The sequence below is a fragment of the Globicephala melas genome, chromosome 10, assembly GCF_963455315.2.
Source record: "Globicephala melas chromosome 10, mGloMel1.2, whole genome shotgun sequence".
Classification (NCBI taxonomy): Eukaryota; Metazoa; Chordata; class Mammalia; order Artiodactyla; family Delphinidae; genus Globicephala; species Globicephala melas.
Window position 1 is genome coordinate 37,745,862 of NC_083323.1, and position 23,925 is coordinate 37,769,786.

Consider the following 23,925-nt stretch of genomic DNA (forward strand, 5'->3'; position numbering starts at 1 on the left):
TAACTAGGATCCAATAACATCTAATAGAGGAAGAGAAGTAAGATCTTAAAGAGCAGGTTAAAATACTGCACAAGAACTTCCTTGGTGGCGCAGTGGTTGAGAGTCCGCCTGCTGATACAGGGTACACGGGTTCGTGCCCCAGTCCGGGAAGATCCCACATGCCGCGGAGCGGCTGCGCCCGTGAGCCATGGCCGCTGAGCCTGCGCGTCTGGAGCCTGCTGCTCCGCAACAGGAGAGACCACAACAGTGAGAGGCCCACGTACCGCAAAAAAAAAAAAAAAAAAATGCTGCGCAAAGAGCAAGATTCAGGAAATTCCTGACCTTGAATGGCACAGTTAGTTCAAGTAAAGCTGCACAAAGTGAGTACACCTGGAGTCCCCCGCCTTGAATAGCTGTTATCAAACAGTTTTAAAGTAGAGGATTTGGACCTACTGAGAAAACAAAACCAGGGACATTGACATAGAGACTCAAGAATTACTTGGTAAACTTTCAAGGTGAGAGTTATTGTCAACAGGCCTGCATATACTGCCTCTGCCTTGAAGGGCTATGATCCAGGGAGTTTTAACATCACGAATCCTAGGGAGGGCACAGACGAGATGAGACCCTAAAGGAAGCTGGGCAGGAGAAGAACAGCGTCCATGCCTGATCTGAATATTTGCCTGATAGAAGAACATCTCCTGGGTGAGATTATCTGACTTGGGGAAAATAAAGGTGGACATAATTTGTTTGAATTATGGAAGCTTTTAGCAGCCCCTTAAACTTGATATTTCTGTCTAAAGCAGACACCAAGGAGACAAAATCTAGAGAAATATGTAAGAAAGATAAGTCTGAGCCAGAAAACAAAGATAGGAAAGGAAAGAACAAGACATTCAAGTTTGGCCAACAGTGTTAGTTCCACCTGTCTCAACTAGGAAAGGGAGCAACTTAAGAATCAGGTTAACTGTAAAAGCTGGACTTAACTCTTCTAAGCAGAGTAGGAGAATATTAAAGGGAAATAAAATATAGCAGCTCTGTAAAAAAAATATGCACGAGGAAGATCTGGAACCTTCAAAAGCTTCAGGAAGACAGTGTCTTGGGGAGCACATAGCAGAGGTATTGGTCTTTATTGGACCCTGGAATACAAGCTTCAATATTTCGAAAGCAGCATCAGTTCGGGAATCTGCTGAAGAAGATTCTGCAACTGAACCAATGTGGAGATCAGGTGAAAACCTTCCAAAGCATGCTGGTTTCACACGCCTAAAAAATAATACAATGAAAAGCAGTGGGAACAACCACTATGCTTGGGCCCAGGAGAAAGTGGAGGCTTTGTCATTTAGTGTAGAATCACAACATAAGCGGAGATTCTAGTGGGAGATGAAAATAAAGAAGCTTTGAATATGCTGAGTAGAAACAAGTTAGACCTGGTCACTGAGGATCCCACACTGCAAATTTTTAAACTTTGCAAAGAAAAGGCAGTATTACCACGTGTCTAGGTAAGCATTTGCGAGGCTGATTAGGAAGGAAGAGTACTCCGGAGAGAGGGAACGGTGTCTTGTTCAAGACTAAGAGACATGAGATAAATGTCACCGTTGGAGGATTGCAACTAGGTCAAGTGATGGAATGAGGTAATGGCCAGAAATGAAGTCAGAGGCTAGACCTCATGTTAAAATATATATATATATATATCCTGATCCACGGTAGGTGCTGAGTATATGTTAGAAGGGAATGTGAAACCAAACAACAAACAAGTTTTTTTACACAGTTTTAATAATGGAAATATTTCCTACATTAGGAAATGTCTTGGGGAAAGCAACAGCAAGTAATATTCAGGGTAAGATTGATAAAATTGAGCTGGGGAGGGAAGAAGTGGCAAGTAAATACAATATGCTGTATCCATTGTCTACTGCTGCAGAGCAATGTGCCCCCAAATATAGTAGCTGAAAACCACAAAAGTCTATTATTTTCATGATTCTGCGGGTTGGTTGGATGGCTCTTCTGCTGGTCTCACCTGAGCTTCCTCACGGGGCTGCGTTCAGCTGGTGTGTTGCTGGGGGATCGTGCTTGGCCGGGGCAGCTGGAACGGCAGGGTCTTTCTCTCTATGTACTCTTTCATCTCAAAAAGGCTTGGTTGAGCTTCTTTACAGAGTCTCAGAGTTCCAAGTGTGGGAAGGGGACAGCTGCAAGACTTCATGGGTTCTAGGTTCAAGAACCTGTACCGTGTCACACGACATTTTATTTGCTAAAGCAAGCCACAAGATCAGCCCACGGTTGATATGCAGCAAAATACTGTGGCCATATTTTTCAGTCCACCCAACCAACTAAAAAACCTTTGACGTTTTGTGGTCAAAATCAGTTGAGAACTGACGTCAAGTATCTGAATTAAAATCCACCGACCAGCCTATGATGTCATCCTCATTCCAGATTACTCCTAGTCTTAGGTCTTGGGGTTCTATAAGTGCTACTCACAGAGGGGCCATATATCATATGGGTTATTCTTCCCCTCCTGCACAATGTTTTGTTTTCCATAGAATTCATTTCTGTTTTCTTTTGTTCTTGTGTGAGTTTTTTGTACATTTATATTAAGTTCATCTCCTCACTCATTCCCACGTTATTACTTCTCGATATATTTAAAAACAGAAGGTATTCTCCAGTTTTCTCTTCCTGAAGATATTTATTCTGGTGAATTCTGTCTTGCTCCAGTCTGATTGGCCAGATGAACAGCTGTCCCCTTGAAATTTCCCATTAACCCATTCTTGTGTTTGCTTTCCCGTTTCGTGGATTTTGTTTCGCTTGTTCTTTGAACAAGTAGAACTCCTTTCTACTTGTAAAATGCATCCTTTAGAAACTTTCTGAAAGAAGGTAAATTTTTTGAAGCTATGCATGTCTACTAAAAATGCCCTTTTTCTACCTTCACACTTAATTGAAAAAAGTCTAGATTGAAAAAACTTTTGTACAGAATTGTGAAGGTATTGTTCTTCTGCCTTCAATCTTTCAGCATTGCTCCTAAGATGTTTATTGCCTTTCAAATCTTGATCGTATGTATAAATCTGAGTTCTCTTGGAAGGTTTCAGAACCTTCTCTTTGTCCTCGATCTTCTGAAACTGCATACTGATGTTATTTGATTTGGCCGAGTATTCACTCATTGTGCACCAATGGTTAATTCAACCTGACGAACCCTGTTCTTTATTTCTGGGGAATATTTCGAAGTTTTTTCATTATTCCTTTCCACCGCTTTCTTTATTCTTTCTTAGAATTCTTATTATTTGGATGTTAAAACACTTGGCCTGGTCCAATAAAATGTCTAATCTTTTCTATTTGCTCTGTCTTTTCTACTTTTTAGGAGGTATCTTTAATTTTATTGTTCAATCCTTCTCTTGAATATTTCATATTTTATATTTCCATGACCTCTTTTGCTCTCCAAATATTCCTTTTGTAGGGTAATTTCTTATTTCATGATACAATAATTTCGAAGCATCACAAGGTGGAGCCTTTTGTCTGTTCTACTTACTACTGAATCCCTAGTGCCTGGCACATAGTAGGCCCTTAAATATTTGTTTAACGATTGCCCATGGAGATATTTTTATAGATTCCTGGAGGGTTTTTTTTCTCTCTGCACAGTGTCTGTTTCCTCCAAAATTTTATTTTCTATTAATTATGTTTTCTTTCATTGTACATCTGCTTATTCTTGGTTGTCTACTCATGTTTAAAAGCTCGGCTCTGAAAAGCTGATCAGAAGCTCTATATACACAAGAAAAACTTGTTGATGGTGGATTTCCTTATAGGATTAGTCAAATCGATTTAAAATATTCAGTCCCAGTTTTTAGTACACATTTACTTAGATTTAACCACAGAATGTTCTAAATCATGTGAGATATATTTAAATTTCTAGTTTTAACATGTTCTATCATTTTTCTCATCTTCCTGAATTCCTCTTAATCCTTACGGTAATAGTCTACACAGAGTAGGGTCACATCAAATCCTTTAACTCTTAATTTTACCATCCAAATATATTCATATAAATATCCAAAGATCTATATACAAGGATATACATTGCAGTGTTGTTTGCAAACAACCCAAATGCTCATCCGTTTGGAAAGTGTAAAGTAAATAATGGTATAGTCGTATAATGGAATACTGTACTGATTTTAAAGATCATGAGGGAGACCTACAGTGCTGATATGGAAAGATGCCTGAATTTTGTTTTAAGCAAGGTAGAAGACATAAAAATAAATACGTGGTATTCCACTTGCATAAAAAATGAATAGGCAGCTATTCATTCCAGAAGTAAAGCCTGGGTTGTTGTAGGGGCTGAAGGAACCTCCTTTGGTAACTTATTCTAGGGATTAATAAAAATATATAAAAATAAAACCATCTCTATGGTTTTATTTATATAAGACACATTTTAAGTTATTTCTTTATATATTACTCACTGTATTTCAGGTACCCTTTTATGTACATGTATACTTCAGGTACTTTACATGTATTAACTTTAATTCTCACAACTACATATAGACACCATTATTATCCCCACTTTTAGATGAGGGTGCTGAGGCACAGAGAAATTAGATAATTTGCATAAATTTATTATCTAAGGTTTGAATCTACAAAATTCATGTCCAGGACCTACTCTTTGACCACTGTATTATCCTATTTATTTAACCATTGAAAGTTGAGGTTTTTGCTACTTTCAGCCCAAAACATTTCTAGCTGATAGATGGTTAGAAGGGCCAACCTTTAATAATCACCTTTGATTATTCCAAAGAAAATGAGTTTTTAAACCTTTTAATCAAAATGCTATTTACTCTAATATGCACCATTACTCACATCTTCCTCTTTATTGGATTATAATTCCTAGTGGTATTTCATTTTTATATCTGCCTCCTTATAAAGGCATAAATTCCAGACTTGCGTTTCTCTCACCTGGTGCTGAAAGCAGCCAAGAAATATTTGTAAACTTGAAATCTAAGAGGTAGATTTTTCCACAAGAAAAAAGAAATTGTAACTGTGTGAGGTGATGGATTGACAGATACGTCAATTATCTTGATTTTGGTGATCATTTCACAATATATACATATATTAAAACATCAAGCAGTATACCTTAAATATAAACAATTTTTATTGTCAATTTTACCTCAATAAACCTGAAAAAAACCCTACATTTGTACTTACATACCTTTCCTGGATGTCTTCTTTTCTAGTAGCTAGAGATACAGTCAGCAAACTGGCAGATTTATCATAGCATGAGCTCAGGCTAAACTCAGGAAATATATTCTTTCCCATATCCTCCCCTTGCCCTCTAAATTATGCCAAATAGTTCCTTCTTAAAGCTTATAAAGTGCATTGTAATTAAATCGTATTTATGTATTATGACTGGCATGCCAAAGTTATTTCATTCCTACAACGTTAAAGAAAATATAGAAGATTGGAATAATATATCCTTAAACTAGCCCAGTTCCCATTCTCATATTTTTAAAAATTATTTTATTGGGGGGGTGGTTGATTGTATTTTTATTTATTTTCCCTAGGAGCCCCTGGGAACCTTCCTATCTATGGCTCACTTTACCCTTCTGAGAGACCCTAACTGGCCCTTTCCATAGCATTGTCTCCTACTGAGAGAAAACTATTCCAAAGGGTAGTGCACACTATCATTGTTGCTCTGCCCAGTGCCCTCACATCCCTTTGATTTCATCTCTGTGCTCATCTCCAGGTTCTGTGTGCCTTGTTTCCACACAAAGTGCTGACCCTGTCTAGAGCTACTTTCCCTGAAAGTGCAGAGAGCAGGAAGTTCCTAGGAGGTCACCAGCAGGGCCCTTAGGCCGTGACTGACTTGATACTTAAATATGAAAGCCCAGATCCTTTGCCTACAGAGAGGACAAATTCTAAGACAAAATTTACATTCCAGAGATCCCAGTGACATCAGGCTGTTACTGGAGCTTTGTCTGAAATCATATCCTTTCTTGGCTTCTTCCTCTTCCCTGTTCTGATTCTCTCACTCTCTTACCAGATTTTTCTGGGAACACTTCTTTAATAAACTACTTGCACACAGATGCCCATTTTGAGATCTACTTCTGGAGATGCCAACTTCCTAACCTAAGATGTAAAAGAATAGAGCTTCATCAGGTTTTTATAGTGTAAGGCTCTCCCCAAGCTCAGCCCTCAACCCACGTGTCTATGTTCTTATATGGGCTGGATCTGTTTACTTTAGTAGGTTTCTTCTCCCTATCAACCTAATTCATACTACTGTGGTATATGTGTGTGTTTGTTTCTTTCTCCTGAAATTTATCTCTAAGATTCAGGGTTCTTCTGGCTACTGAATGTGTCCTGTACCCCACAGCCTCCTGAAAACTATGTTCCTTGCTATCAGTTCTTTCTCAAGAGTTCAGGTTGATTCCCAAATATGTATTTTGAGATCTTAAATAATTTTATACATACATACACATATACGTGCATATACATTAAAATATCTATTTGGTAGGACAAAGTCTTAAAGTCTTACTCTTTCAGCCTTACTGCTCCTAGGTTATTGTTTCTGATTATGTGGCTTGCTGCATCAGAATGACCTGAGTTGGGATGATCTTTGCTGTTACTCTCATGAAAATTATTTTTACATATCATGATTCATTATACACATAGATACCTACACATTCCTACACACATGTTGTACACACACACGTGTAACTGAAATAGCATTTTAAAGAAATGATACTCTTACGACATATATGATCTGATACTTTGCATTGTACTTCATATTTTTATTCCACTTAAAATACATTAAGTTTAAAACATATCCCTGGGCTTCCCTGGTGGCGCAGTGGTTGAGAGTCCACTTGCCGATGCAGGGGACACGGGTTCGTGCCCCGGTCCGGGAAGATCCCACATGCCACAGAGCGGCTGGGTCCGTGAGCCATGGCTGCTGAGCCTGCGCGTCCGGAGCCTGTGCTCCGCAACGGGAGAGGCCACAACAGTGAGAGGCCCGCGTACCGCAAAAAACAAAACAAACATATCCCTTTTTTTCAAACTTGTGCTTCTATTTATTTTGCCCATATGATCTTAATACATTATAATTTTTATGACTCAAGGTCTTTTATTGATCTCACTGTTATAATTTCCTGCAACAAAGGTAGATATAAAATTTAAATTTAAAAAATGAAACTTCCTCTGACTATAAAATCCTAAGTGTTAAAAAATTTCTTTGGGATTAAGTTGTGATTTTACAATTAGTAGTAGTACATAATTGATCAAAATAACTAATGTTTAGTTTTGCTAATTCTTAAACATAAAAAGCAAAATTATATTGGAAATATTCCTTAATGAAATACTTTATTTTTTGAGACAGTCCTCTTTGTCAATTCATGTATCGAAGAATGTTACTAATCGCTAAAGTAAAACAGGGTTCAGATCCATTTTTTCATAAAAATAAGCACTAAGAAATCTTATTCACATAAGTAAGTATGAACGGAAGAAGATAGCCGACTAATAACTAATGTCATTTAGTGCATTGAATTGTTTCTGAGTTATATGTCAAAATCACATAGGGCTCTACAATAAAACACTATTTTTAATGACCTATTAGTAAATACCTTGATTAGGTCCTCCATTAAATAAGTAAAAGGGGATAATTAGAAACTACTTGTCATCAAAAGGCTATGTTAGTCATTATAGCCATTCACCTTCCTAATACATACACCAATATTTGTTCCATTGTTTGGCATCCTGGTGATTTTTGCACCTGGGGTCAATGTACCCTAGTAAGGTTTAGGATGGGTGAGAGGATTATCTTTTTTTTTTTTTTCTCTCGGTACGCGGGGCTCTCACCGCCGTGGCCTCTCGCGTCGCGGAGCACAGGCTCCGGACGCGCAGGCTCAGCGGCCATGGCTCACGGACCCAGCCGCTCCGCGGCATGTGGGATCCTCCAGGATCGGGGCACGAACCCGCGTCCCCTGCATCAGCAGGCGGACTTTCAACCACTGCGCCACCAGGGAAGCCCGAGAGGATTATCTTTGACTCATAAAATGGAAGAAAGATTGTTTGAGAGGGGAGATGGAGAAGAACACGTAAGAAACTTGCTGAGATGTGTTCTCATGCACACCAATTTTAAGCAAGTGTGCATATGGGAATTGAGCACCTGAAACCCTATTCCTTTGAAATATCTTGGAAAGTCTTTGTATACTTTGAGATATATAAGTAACTCAGTCAGAAGACTTCTGCCCTAGGGTTTATATATTTAGGAATGAAATTGTTTTGTCACAGCCATGTACATGATTAAAATTGTTAGTTAAGGGACAAGTGATTATCAAATATTTGTTCTAATTTACACTCCCACCAGCAGCATTTAAGAGCTCCCATTATTCCACATCCTTCCCAACACCTGGGATTGTCGGCTTTTTCAACATTTGCCAATCTGCTATGCATAAATGAGAGCCAATTATAGCTTCATTTTGTATTTCCTTGATTACAAATTAAGTCGAGCAAATTTCTATATGTTTATTGGCCATTCAGGTTTCCAGTTTCCTTTCTTATGATTTTCTGGGTTACATATTTTGCCCAGTTTTTAACTTTTTCATTATTTATTTAAATATTTTAATATACATATATGCACCTATATATTATATATGTATATTAGATACAATCCTTTGTTGGTTGATGTGTTGTAAAACCTTCTTATTTGTGGCTTATATTTTCACTTTTTATTACGTTTTTTGATGAATAATACTTAAAATATTAATGTAGAAGAATTTATCATTTTTTTCTTTTTGTGTTTTGTGCTGTGTCTTATGTTAGAAATCCACCTGAACATCATAAAGATATTCTTCTATATGTTCTTCTAAAAGTTTTGCTTTTCACATTTACATTCTACCTAAAAGTCTCCCTCCCTCCCTCCCTTCCTTCCTTCCTTCCTTTCTTCCTCCCTCCCTTCCTTCCTTCCTTCCTTCCTTCCTCCCTCCCTCCCTCCCTCCTTTCCTCCCTCCTTCCCTTCCTCTCTCTCTTTCTTTTTTTCTTAGGATAATAAAATGTCCAGGCACAATTTGTTGAAGAGCCATAATTTCACCACTGAATTTCAAATACCACCACTATAATTCATAAAGTGTCCACATATGGGTGGGTCTGTTTATTTGGGGGCTCTCTATCCTCTTCCTCTGCCCCACTGCTCTATTTGTCCCTGAATCAGTATCAAACTGCCTAATTACTATAACTTTTATAGTAAATATTAATATTAGGTGGAGCAAGTACCCCACCTTTGGCTTCTTCATTTGTATCCTGGTCATTCAACATAAATGTTAGAGTTATCTCATCATATTCCCCAATGCAAGTATACTGGATTTAAAGATTAAATTTGATGAAAATTGACATGAGTAAAATATCCCATTCCCCTATTTATGGATATAGTATACCTTTCTTTTTATTCAGATATTTCTGAATATTTTTCAATAAAGTTTTAAAAATTTCTCCCAAGAAATAAGAAATTTTCAGATATTGATCTTACAGTTAGCCATCTGCCTGAACTCTTATTGGCTCTAGTAATTTGTATAATATTTAAGTTTTATACACAGGCCTCACATCTATGCAAATAAAGGACAGGTGGATGATTTCCAAAGTTTTTCCATGTTAGAGCTGAAACCAGAAGTCTGACTCTTTTTCTTAGAGTCCTGTGCTGCTCACTCCCCTGCCACCCACTTTATAAAGCATTATGGAACACAAGCTTTGGTAATAAATAACCCCATCTTCACTCCCCCATCAAATCAAGATCAACTGACACTGTTAATTGCCACAAAACTAAACATACAACAGCAACCGCATGTATTATATTTGGACCGTTGGCTTCCATATAACGCTTTACTCATTTTCTCAGACTTGTCAGACTGCACTTTCCCAGCCTCCTTCACCAATTTGTCTTCCTTTCCCTGATTCATTTAAATATTGGCAGTCTTAAGGATCCTTCTTAATCATCTTCTCTTCATTCTACACTCCTTCCAATATGTTCATCGCTTCAAGGAATATTTAGCTAATTTAAAATCTGAAAGTTTTACTTCCATCCCAGTCCTTTTTTTAAACTTCAAACATATATATCCAATTGCCTCTCATCATTTACATTTGAAGTTTTAAGAAACATCTCAGTAAATATTTTTGATTGATAGAGTGATGAAAGGGTCTTGTGCGCTTCCTTTCCCTACAATGTCATTAATCAGTGAGCTCAGTAACTAGTGCTTGAAGATCAGTGTCAGAGTCAGATTGAAGCTTAAAGGCAAAAAATGTCTGTTTCTTTCCTCCACAAGTGATTGTAAGCCTCTTGAAATTAGGTACCACAATTTGTTTATTTTGGAAGGGCTCATAAAATTTTTTTTAACACTTGAATAGTGTTAACCTCTTAGAAAAAAGTGACCAGAATAGCTAATTCTTCCTTTGAACTTATTTTACTGTGTTTATTGATGATGTGCACAGCTCAAGTAGCACTGACATAGCATTTATGTTGACCTTAAAATTAAGAATTGATGAGATGGGATGGAGATGATAAAGAGGAAGAGGTCAGAACTGGGAAAGGTGGAAGAAAAAAAAGGATAAAATGCAGATTCTTTAGCAGAGATATAATTAGGTTTACTCTGCCTTCTTTTGAATGTGAATAATCTAACTATAGGAAAAAAGAATGATTCTGTCATACATCTTGGGCTTGAATGCTAGTCTAACATTTGAGTAAAGTTCTTAATCTAACCTCACATGGTTTCATAACCTGTAAAATAATGCATGTAGAGGAATGATTGCAGTGACTGTCCTCAGGTAAATTCTCAGTAAATACCTGTTATTAAAACAAGGCAGTGAATTAAAGTCCTTTGGGAGGAAAGACATAAATAGATGTCAGGAGTTGAGGAACTCCAATTGGCCACTCATTACTTAAACTGATTGAACACCAATTTAGAATTATTCAATCAGACTTTTGCTTTCAGATGAATGACTTTTTTTCTTCACTTTACTTACATTTACCCCTCTTCAGGCACCCCACCTCGCCTCCCAGTACTTCCATGTATTCACTGACCTCTCTCTAATTCACATTTTTTTTCTCAGGTGAAGGGTTTTTAACATTTTCCAACCGAGTTCTTAAAGGAACAGAACACTTCTTTAGTGCTTACCTGGGTTACAAAATCAGAAGATTAAAGAAATAACAGTTTTCTTCGACAGCACAAAAGGTTTTTCACCAGATTGATGCATCCTGAGCTTTAGATTTTGTGCACACTCCACTGAATTAACCTGAACAGTTTGAAAAGAAAGAACATCTTCTAAAAACAAACAAGAAAACTACCTTTAAAATTCTGTCTACTCTGCATAGCAATTGTGAAATCAGTTTAATATTCCAAATGATGTACTATTCAACAAAATCTGCCCAAAATGTAAACTTTCATGTTACTCTGGTTTGTCCAAGAACATTTTGTCCCTAGTAAACACTGCAAAATGTACAATGAGGGCCCCGAGTAACTAATACCTGAAATTGGCTTTATATATTATTTGTTGCCTGGTTTTCATCATGGTAGGGTTGCTTCTCACCCTACAAAAACCTAAGCTCCTTACGGGCAGCCCTGTATTGCCTGATTCTTTTATGCCTCCACATAAGTTCTCTGCACACTGATGACTCAATAAAGACCTGACAACTGGTTATATTTTAAGTCCATATATTCCAAACAAAGGCATAAAGAGGGTGAATTCTGATTGAACTAGCGGAGCCTTCTAAAGGAGGAACATTTGGGAAATATATTTGTTAAGAGGCATTGAAAGTTACCTCCTTCTAAAAGAGCAAAAGAAAAACCCTGAAGCCAGTTGCATATCAGAAATGGCATCCATTAATCTCTTTGCAAGCAGCATAATGCAAAGAGGCCTTTGAAAGCAGTTGCCCTTAAGAATGGAGTCATGGTTTAATGTGTTTGGTTTGGAGCACCTTGCTTTTAGAAGCCAGCACCTGCAGCAGACTGACTGAGTCACTGCTTCTGGTAGCAGATTGGGTAATGATGCTGATGACATTTATGGTCCAACATTTCAAGAATTAATTTACAATGGAAATAGTTCTTAGTGCAATGAATACATCACTGCAGTGAAAGATTGACTCCCAGTTTACCAGCTATAAACTATGCAGCTCAGCTTAAGTCCTTTAGAAGGCAAGCATTACAGACATTACTCACAGCTATTTGGGGTTCATAATTCACTGAGAGAATATTTGAAATATGATGGTATATGCCACTATAGCAAAAATCAAGAGCAAAAACCTAGAAAGGGATTTGGAGGGGGAGAAGAACAATAAAGAAATGTGTTCCAGGTGCCTCTGTGTCTCTTCCCTCCTCTGGTCAGATTTCCTATGGAAGCCATGCAATTTCATCCCTGATAATCCCCTATATTTTACATCAGGAAGTTCCCATGAAAACATTTTCTTCTTTCAGCTTCTCTTCTTTATCACCAACTTATAGCCAGCCCATCATTTTTATTAGAAAATTTTCTGTAAATCTGTTAGGAAAAGTAACATAAAGTATGCATCTTCATGTTATTTTGTGAATTATTAAAGAATTACAAGTCCCTCATTTCCAGTCTTCAGAAAATCTAGTATTTTCCTAGGACTTCTGATATTCTCCAGATGACTCTGACCACCTGTTTTTTTCAGGGAGAGATGGCTGTGTCTACTGAAAGTAAAAAATACGAGGGATGTACTGGTAATAAACATACATCTAAATGTTGATTAAACTATTGGCTATAGGAATGAGACTTGTCTTATAATTATAAAAACTAATACAAATTATGCAAAGGGATTAACATAAGCTATTATACTGCAGTAAGCTACAACAAATAATTGCATTTAAAGGCTAATTATTGAGAAGCAGAGATACTGGAGTTGTAATTATTAGCACCTGTTCTTGGCCCTGAAATAGACTTGGGATGAGCTCTTAGATTGAAATCATTATTTTTCTGTGTCTTTAAATTAGTATGGTCTTTCTCAAAGCAGATGTCTTGAGTATAAATAATATGTGGGGAGGGATAATTTTTTAGGGAGTGGTCTGAATGGTCACAGGGGCAGTAGGGAAAGACATATACTCCAATTAGCGTTTGCAAAGCCCTTTGTCAGAGTTCTGTATGAGCTTAATGGGTTTTTAGTAAGTCTGGTAGTACCCCTCATATACACCTTCCTTCTCTCCCAACCCATCCCAACCCTTTCTTCTTTTGGTCATATCTAATGAGAGTAGATGTATCCGTGTGCAAACAGCACATGAAACATTAGGGCTGCTTTCAAAAGTCAACTAACTCTAAAGAGGAAATTACAGGTTGGATAATGTTTATATAAGAAGAGTTTGTATAAGTTGTGCACTGTTTTGTTTTCTTTATTAAAGTGTCCATTTAGAAAACTTGGAAAAAACTCAAAAGGAAAAAATAATGAAGCAATTAAATGTATAGTTCCCTCATCCAAACACACCATCATTCTTTGTGCATTAATACATAGGAATATGTAGTACAAGTCCTGCGTGGAGGAGTTTGCAAAATTCTATAAAATGTCATTACTTTTGACTGAACATTTACTGGGAGCTAATACATAAAATAATTGAAAAAATACCACCCATAAAAATAGAAGTCTTTTATATAGCTTACCAGCAAGTGATATGGCTCAGTGAGTAAAGCTAGGATGGGCATACCGGAGATACTCAACCCTTTGTCAGTGTTCCCAAGTGCCACAGTAAATATAACACATGAAACTTAATAGCCATGATTTTAGGAATTAACCTCCGGAGAGGATTATACTAATAATTAGAATCCTATGTATTTTAGTTTCAGTGAGCTTTAAGTCTTGCCGCTCTACTTTTGTTATACATTGATTTTAGAAGGGATGATTTTGCCTACCATACTCGAGTAAGGATTAAAAATGATTTTCTCACATATGGTGAAATAGCCATATTAACCTAGATAGATTGAAGAGCATATGGTTGTAATATGACTGTAGATCACTTAACACCAATCACTGGTATATGATTTCAGTATAGAACTCAGATATTTTTCTCTAAGGATTGTTAAGAACTAGTTTTTGTAGCACTTTTGTATTATATGTTCACATACATTTGTTCATATTTCAGAATTTAATTTATATTGTGAAAACATTTTAAAGTTATATCTTTAGTTATTCATTCAAAGAATGAAGGCCAAAGTTTAGAAAAGAGATGGAATGGAGAAGATATAGTCTCTGGAGTTGAAGATAAGATTTTATTAGAACTTGTACATTAACCAAAATAAAAGGAACAATGATTTTAAGTAATTTATTTAAATAACTTTAATATTACAGCATTATATAACTTCCTGTTTAAACAGTAGTATCTGTTTGAACATTCTAGAGTTTGTCAAACTGAGCTGGAAACAATTCATCTTGGAATTTTGATTAAGTATTTATTGCTAGGCAGAAAAAAAAGGAAAAATAATTAGTATGCTTATCTTTCTCTAGTTCCACCTAAATATAACTTCTAGCTATGGTATTTAATCTGTCACTACTGCTGTAATGTCTTAAGTTAAACCAAACAACCTCTTGGGTCAACAACTTGTCAGATCCCTAGGTTAAGAATAATTTAGTGTATTAGGAAATAATTCTCAAAATCCCCTCCCTGACATTTTGTATGAATTTTGCTGACCATTAATAGGCAAAATAATTTGCTCCATGTATGGTGTGTGTTCTATGTACTAAGAATTGATTTCAGAGCTTGATACACATACATATAACTAACACTAAAAATATCTTGTGGAAATGGGTATTAAGAATTCTGTTATGACTGAGGAAAATAAAGCACAGAGAGGGAAAGTAGTTTGATCAACTTATAAGCTGGGAACTGGTGACTTGACCAAGGTCACTCTTACTTCACAGGTCATTCCCTTAAGTACTATATACATAGCTTTCTACATTCTTTATGTTGGATCAGAAAACCACAAACGTTTCCATGTGATAGTACTAAAGAACTCTTGAGCTGTTGAATCACATCTTGAATTCAGTTGGTTATACTAACATGACTTTCGTGGTCATTAAGTATACTAGAGACTTTATACCAGTACAGAACATTTAACCTTTCTGCCGGGCCAGAAGTCTAATTTGAGCAGTTTTACTTTGATGCTCTATTTTTGATTGGTTAAGCCATTCATCCTGTTTGACATTGTTGTGTGGTGTTGCTATGCTTACTTTAACCAGCTGTCACATTCCAGCCCAGAGGTGGGTGAAATGATTTGTGTTTATATGTAATTCTGAAAGGCTTTTAGATGCTTTGAGTTGGCAGTATGTCAATATAAAAGACATTTATCCATCCAGCATAGCAAGCCTGAGAGACTTTCAAAATTCTTCATGTAACTTTATAAAAATTTCTTTCTGCCATTCAAATGTTGGCAGACTGTTCTTATGCAATTATTTCTAGCTCTATTATTAAGCCTGTGACTGTAAAGAGCTGTCTTTGTAGCAGATACTCATTTCTTCATGTTGAATTGGTTCTACATTTGTATGAGACTATTCATATCATATATCCTGTCTTTCTGAAAGAGATTATAACACTTAAAGCAGGATAGTTGTTCTGAGCTACAATTAGATATGGGAAGAAGTTTGAATTCCTCCAGTAGAGTTTCTGCACAAGTATACAGATTGATATAAGAATATAGACATTTAAAAAAAAAAAAAGAATATAGACATTTAATGAGCATTTAAACGCCTGAAGCAAGTCCAGGTGCTAGGGATACATAGAACAGTTCTGCATTGAGGGTACTAATAATGCAGTGCAAAACAAAACAAAACAAAACAAAACAAAACAAACCCACATACTTTTAGTATTCTTTAGCCACAAACTCATAATCCTTCCAAAAAGTTTTGACAGCTTAAATCAGTGGAGTTGTGGGTTTTGTTATTCAGGAAATCATCTCAATTTTTTGTCACTTTCCTGTGTAGAAAGCTTATCTTCCAAAAGAGTATTATCCCTATTCACAAAATGTAAAGCCACCCAAGTGATTCAAAAAGTAACTTTAAAAATCAGTAATTTCTTCAAGAAAGAAAAAAAGGCCAACCCCATATCAATCAATCTCTTTATCATCATTCACACAAAACACCCAGTTAACCAGTTGCTTTACTCAAACTTTCACTTACAACAGGTCAACTTAGCATTTGGACATAGAATGAATATGATTAAAAGGCATTATCTTCAATGATAAATTAATATCCTTATTTTCAAGTTACATTTACTTGGAGACAGTTTTTTAAAGAACAAAGGTATGTTTCTATTACCATCATTACTTACTTACAGCAGTATGATTTTATCAAAATTGGGATTTTAAAAATACATTATTATATGCAATATAGTTACTTAGGAGGATAATTTACTTTTAGTGAACTAAATATGATATTACAGTGCTTCGTTTTTATATCTCATTTTAACTGTGCGCAGAAGGAAAGTGTTAACATTTAATTGTCTGCGAAATATTTTCAAGGAGTTAGCTTTGATGTGAAAAAATAATAGTTACTTAGGGAACTGTAATGCTATAAGCTTGAGACACCCAACCCAATGAAAATTCTTTGAATGACAAAGAGGGCAACCACAACAAATAGTATTTAAAATGCGTCTCTGATCATATGAAGCTTTCACTTTCTTCATTATTTACTAGTTCTCTTTTATTTCCATGTTCACCTGTCTAGTATACCACCATTACTCTTTTAGTGATTCATCAGCATGGCAACCTAACCATTCCCTGAAAAAAAGCAAGGAATAGCAATTGGTACATGCTCAAGCTGAGTTAACTCAATGCTGTTTATCTGGATGTAAAGTAAGAAAGGCAGTCAATCAGTTAAAAGTTTTAAATGTTTGATGGTGTTGTATCATGTAACCTTACCATCTGGATGACTGGATTTTCGTCTTTATATCCAGATGTCTGGCATCATGCAGACACCACCTCAGTGGTTCAATCAGTCAACAACTTTCATTGAGAGCCCCCTTTGCCTGGACAACTCAGCAAGGGCTAAAGGAAATGTCACCTCATGCATGGGCTATTACAGTATCCTCTTAATTAGTTCTCTTTACTCGCTCTCCATTCCAAACAACCAGGATACCAAAACACCATTTTCAAGATCTAAGTTAAATACTTGCTCAGGAGCCTCGCCTTGCCTCAGGTTTTCACTGAACTCTAGTTGCTTCATAGGTCTGTAACAGAAGAGTTTACAGAAACTCTGCTTTTAAATTAATCATGTTATTTACCCCTCTGTGTGTAAGCCCTTCTTCAGCTGTAGCCTGGAGTGGGTAATACTCAACTCCGTGAGCTGTTTTTATGCTTAGCTATATATTATGCATATCAGACTTCAAAAACTGTTCCAGGATCATAGTAGTCACCCCATGAATGGAGGTAATTATTTTTATCTACTCATGATCAACATCAATAAGGCATGTAAAACTCAGTTTCTGATATAAAAGAAAGTGATGAATAAATGTCCCTTCTTAAACTTCATTTAGAGTCAACATTTACTTTACCCTAAAATCTCATTGATTATAAGATGTCCAATTTGTAACTTTTTTGAGGAGAAAAGGCATCCTATTCCATGAATGTAGTCAAAGACTAAAACTCAGACTGATTTCATAAATTGCAGTGTGGAAAATTATGCTTATTGAGGAAATACACTATTGTTTCTACTGCTATTACTACTATTACTTTAACAATTCCTTTTTGCGTTATGATCCAGACAAACTAAATTAATTGTTGAGGGAAAAGGAGGAATCAAAAATGATTCTAAAATTTTTGGCATGCATACGTATGCATGTGGTGCTACGAAATGAAATACGACATGTAGGAGTAAAAGACAAGTCAAATTTTGTCCATGTTGAGATTGCCATCAAGGGGGAAAGAGTCCATCGATCACTGAGTATATGAATGGCCTTCTGAAGAAAAATCTGCAGATTAATATTTGGAGAATGTTTTACTGTGATTCTTTTAGTTACAAATCCACTCAGGGTAGCTCATATATGACTCCCATGAAAAGTAATAAGGGAATCACTTGAGCCAATGGTCACTAAACCAAGAGGACTTCTTTGGAATCAAGATAATTCCAAAGATCCCCACGTCAAGCATTCATGAGTCTTCATCCTAAATCTCGATCATTGTACTTTCTTTTATTATCATTGTATGAGTATGTGTTATGGACTAGGCACTAAGCTAAGCATTTTTTATGCCTTATGTCATGCCACTCTCACAAAAAGTCGTGTGAGTTGTTCTGTTATTATCCACATTTATAAGTGAAAAAACAGCTTCTGAGAATCTAAGTAATTTACCCAAGTACCCTCAGCTAATTAGTGGTAAATTAGTGGTCAACTTCAACTCTTATCCAGGGACCTATATGTACTACAAATAGTGGGCGCTGTGTTCTCTTCTGCCTCTGAATCCACTCTATTCCACTACCAATTGGCTTTTTGGTTTACCTTAACTCATGTTCTCCCATAATTTCAGCCTGTGTATGGCCTTTCATAAACTCTCCAGTCCCATCAACATCATGACCTTTCAATTTAGTTCCCACTATTAAATGGTGATTTAATTTCTCTATTTTTTAGTCTGACTCATGATAATAAGAATCTGTTTATCTCAATACAATATTGAAATCAAGCTATGCATTTCATAAATGTTGTTCAGTCTGTTGATTGGTTGCCCTCACATCAGATACCCATCCCTAACTGATTAACAGTTACTAAAAAGGCCAGCCAAGCCAATCAAAGGATGCATGTGGGGCAGCTTTCCTTAGGAAAGGTAAGACTGAAGCAATAGTAGAAACATCTCTACATAGGAGATAGGTGGGAGTTGAAGCTATGGAAGTGGGAAAGGTCCACAGTAGACCAAAAAGAAAAGAGGACACACAACAGAACCCTAAAAAATTAATATATGAAAATTGGCCAGAATAAGAGAGGTCAGTATAAGAAATTAACATAAAACAGAAAATTATGAGGAAAGTAGAAAATAGTGTCAAGGAATTCTATGAATAAGAAAGTTTGAACATTAAGGGTGCACTCCACAACAAAAGCTTCAGCAATATCAATTCTCATATAGTCCAGGGTTGAGCAAGACAGGTCCTTGCTCTCAAGGTGGAGGAAACAAATGTTAGTCATCACACTAATTAATGCACAATTGCAATTCTGAGACATGCTACAGAGAAGAGGTATATGGTATTTTGAAATCGTAGGATACGAGGACTTGATACTGTGAAAGAGTTCAAGAAAATCTTGCCTTAGAATTGATGCCTGAATTGAGGTCTGAAAGGAGTGGGAATGGACTAGGGGAAGTGGAGGAGGGAAGAGCATTGCAGACAGAGAGAATGTGTAAAGCTCCTTTGGTAAGAGGGAACGTAGTGACTGATAGAAGTCTCTTATGTAGCTGGAGTGGAGAGAACAAGGACTTGACCAGAAAGACGTACTACTAGAGAGGTAGATAGGAGGTAGACACGCAGAACCTTGACGGTCACATTAAGGGGCTTGTTCTGTCGATACCCTACGTGCAATAAGCTGGGAGGGAAAATGGGGTGATTGACATGATGAGATGAATATTCTGAAATGATTGCTCTGGCTGCAATAAATAGGAAAGATCAAAGAATGGCATTATGCAAGATTTTTCTGTTTCAGTTAACCAAGTTCCCACTATTACTGGTTTAAGAAAAAAGATCTTTGTTGGCTCCAAACTTGTAAAGCATGGCCAAGAGCAGATATTCAGGCATTTGGGGATCCAGATACTTAATGATATTTTCAGGGATATATCACTCTGTGTCACAGATCTGATTTCTACTGTGTTGGCTTTATTTTTAGGCAGGATCTCCTCTCCCAGGGATGACATGGCAGCTGGCAGCCTAGAGTAAAAAAATCTCTTATATTAGAACCTCAGCAGAAAGAAAACTTTTTCCTTACAGTTCCAGCAAATATCCCAGGACTGACACTTATAGAACAACTTGGTCACACTCCCATCCATGAAACAATCATGTGGCCAAGGAAGAGGACACACTCATGGTCAGGCTCATTTCTGGAGGTACACTCAGTCCCACCTGAACCACATGGCCTGAGAAGAGGAAAGGGACAGTCCCCAAAGACAAACTTGGATGCTGTCTCCAGAAATGGGAGGCCCAGAGAAATTATGGGGGAACAGGTTAAGAAGGTCTTATGATATTCCTGGATAGCGATAAGCATAGTTTGGATTGAGAGGTATTTAAGGACAATAAATTTGTAGGATTTTGTAGTGAATTAGACAAGAGGTAAGAGAGATTGAAGTATCAGGAGTATGTCCCAAGTTTCATGTTTATATAACTGGTGATATCATTCACTGAGAGAGTCAACACTGAAAGGGTGCCAGGTTAAGAGGTAGGGAGAGAGGCAGAACAGCTTGAACCTAACTTGGAATGTGTTTACTTGGAGGTACCATTGAGACATTCAAGAGATGATAGGAATCTAAAGATCAGTTGGATATACAGGTCTGAAGATCAGGGAAGATATCAGGGCTGGAGGATAAGCTTGCCCAGGGCTGGAACACTCTGTTTTGAAGGTTGTAGTGACCATGGATAGTGATAGAGGCAGAGCCAGATTACGGTCAGTGGAATCAGTGAAAGGTAAAGAAATAGAGACTGCAAGTATATACTAGTCATTATGGTAGATTAACTATGGCCACAGATTCATTACTATTTCTTCCACTGAAAAGTGGAGTTTAGTTTGCTTCTCAGTGATTCTGGATTGACTTTAGTAACTTGCTTGACCAGAATAATGCAATAGACACAATGTTCTGGGACTTTTCATGCTATATCATAAGGAACCTTGTGATTTCCACCTGAGCCTCCTGGAATATGTGCTGTGGAAAGGCCCAAATAGCCAGCCCAAACAGAGTGTTCTTGGGAAAATTATTAAACTCCTTAAGCTTCTACTTCTTTATTTGCATAATAATGCAAACTCAATTTTTAGTTGCTGGTTTATCATTAGTGTTCACTCAATCTGTAATGAAGTGAATTAAGTAGCATAAAAGGAGATAAGAGTTGGCTTGTTTTTCCCTTTACTAAGGATGATTTCTATAAGATTTTAAGACTATAACAATTTTAGTGGTAACTATTTATTATATAATGTTATCTTAAACTATCATTGACTCCATTTTACAATGTGGCAAGTAAAATTAAAAAGAGAGCAATACATTAGCAATTTTAGACCCAGTTTAGACTTTGCATTAAATTCTAGATCCTTTGCTCAGCAAATGTACCATGTTAAACAATTAAATCACTAGTCAACTAATATCAAATCAGAACTGTTAAAGAAATAAATTTCATGTTCTGTGCTTTTTGTGACAACGTGGGAACTTTCAGTGGTGACATTTTCAGGGGTACTTTACCATTTGAGCAGGGATTTTCTAAAGTTACAAATAGCTATACTCTAATATCATTCCCAGAAATACCACCTCTGAAAGTCAGAGAATTAAATTACTTCTTTAATCTAGTAACTGTTGTAAGCGCAAAGAGAGAATTTCAGGAAATACCACTGTCAGATTAAGTATTTGTAGGAATGCCATCTTAAAGAAGAATTTAGGGCTATAACATAGACAGTAATTTTATCTGACTTGTATTTTTCAAATGAGAAAAAAAATAAGGGCAATCAAGACACCTTGATTTATGTAGCAACTTGCTTCCACATAGTACTTCCCAATTTCCATAACCTCACTTGATGACATTTTCCTCTGTAACCCAGTGAACTTGCATTTCTCAGGCATGAGGAGAAAGGAGTCTCTTTTGACTCTTTTTTCCTGAGAACCTCCTCGCCATCAGGTTGCAGATGGGAAAGGGGATGTTTTCCTATAAATTTGACTGTTAGTGGCATGTTTTCCACCAGCTGAGGTAGGTCTGATATAAGCTTAGTGGCAGCCCACTTGTTCACTCCAGGGGATTTTGGAGATGGCAAAATCCTGTCCTTACTTGACTATTTTGTCAGTGTCACTCTTTTCCCCCTCTTCTCCCCTACTTTCTTGGAGAAGGGAATGGGTCTGGATTACTGCAACCAACTCCCAAAGGCCCTTGTCAGAAAAGTATATATGACTGCATGTGATGTGTTGTGCTGAGCTGTTTACTGAATAGACACCAGCCTTCACTGTTAGTCCATTGGAAGTGAGATTAATCCAAGCAAGCTGTCATGGAGAGTATTGTATTAAATCATACATTTATCACCATCTGTATTATATCCAGAGCATTGAAAAACTCTTAACTAAATACTTTGAGGCATCATAATATTAACTGAGAATATCAAATACATTTGCAAGTATAGAAGTAACTGAAGTTTGGAAATAAAATTAATTTTTATTCACTTGAGTTAAAAATTACATTATATTCTCTGCTTACTTTTATTAAATGGAACAGAATATGGTAATGTGTTTTATTTTTTTTTAATTTTTTTAAAAAATTTATTTATTTATTTATTTTTGGCTGTGTTGGGTCTTCGTTTCTGTGCGAGGGCTTTCTCTAGTTGTGGCAAGTGGGGGCCACTCTTCATCGCGGTGCGCGGGCCTCTCACTGTCGCGGCCTCTCCTGCCGTGGAGCACAGGCTCCAGACGCGCAGGCTCAGTAGTTGTGGCTCACGGGCCCAGTCGCTGCACGGCATGTGGGATCTTCCCGGACTAGGGCTCGAACCCGTGTCCGCTGCATTGGCAGGCAGATTCTCAACCACTGCGCCACCAGGGAAGCCCCGGTAATGTGTTTTAAAATTGAACTTTAAAAAACAATCTTTGGATAGTTCTTTTTATTCTAATTCTACTAAGAGCAACAACAAATTTCCCACTTCTTCATAGAAGTAGAAGAAGGAGACAGTGTCTAACAAAAGTGAATCACTCAAACTAAAGTTGAAATTATATGTGAATCTTTATAATGCCCTCTTGAATTCTTTTCACTTCAAATCCTCACACTGTCAAATCATGTATAAAGAAAGACATACCTGTGTAGTAAAGTCAGCATCCCATATCAGGGCATGATGCTAACAGAGTGACAGTGGCTACAATATTTTTTGAACCCACCCCCTCTTCTTTCCTTTCCTTTATGGAATAATATCTATTCTTTTAAGCCTGGTGACTGGACAAGCAAAAGAAAAGAAGGGGAAACCTTCCTAAGAACAGTACAATTGCCAAGCTCCAGCAAAGAGTCCATATGCTTTGGCTGGTGAATATATGTAACTACAAACCCTTAGAAATTTTGAACTAATTTATAAATTAGAAGAGAAGATCATTATCTTTATTTGCTCTCTGAACAGCCAATTTAGATGCTTCAAGGATACTTCCCTTTTTATCTCTCTCAGTGGTAACCTTGTGAGAATTATTCCAATGATTGGCTACCTAATTTTCCACTTACTTGTTCTGTTTTCATCTCAATTCATTCTAAAGGAGATTTAAATGATTAACAATAAAATACACATGTCCATCACGCAACACAACACAGAAGCATAACGTATGATTAATAAAATCAAAAAGGCTGTGAAAAGGAGGAGGGCAGTTGCAGTCTGCTTCACTTTACTATGGTTTCTGTAAATTTTCTTATGCCAGCACTTTAATAATACAAAAAAACGCTCAATACCTTTAAATATTTTATTGACAATATTAATATACTAATGTTTCAAGATGTTTTCAGGCAAGTAGATAAATGTGACCTAACTCATGATTTCTAATGTACTGTAGATATTAAAATGATGTAATGTTGTACATTCTTTTTGTTTAAAAATATTTTATTGTCCTGAATAACTTCTATCTTTCCCCCACATACACACATAGTTTGACATTATATGGTGCAACATTAAGATAAAAGAAAAATTTTAGTTAGTAGCCTCCCTTGAAGTATGCTTAAAATAGAAATGTGGTATTTTCATCTGTGACACCAACAGGACCTAAGGTGAGTCCATGAGATGATAAATATTCAGATTTATCTACAAAACCAACTGTTTCAGC

At 36.7% G+C, this 23,925-nt stretch overlaps 1 protein-coding gene across 1 annotated transcript in view; it reads left to right on the top strand.

Annotated features, from left to right (window-relative positions):
* The window catches only part of LIN7A (lin-7 homolog A, crumbs cell polarity complex component), a 392,447-nt gene that overhangs the window by 272,761 nt on the left and 95,761 nt on the right, over positions 1-23,925 (top strand). The window lies entirely within an intron of this gene.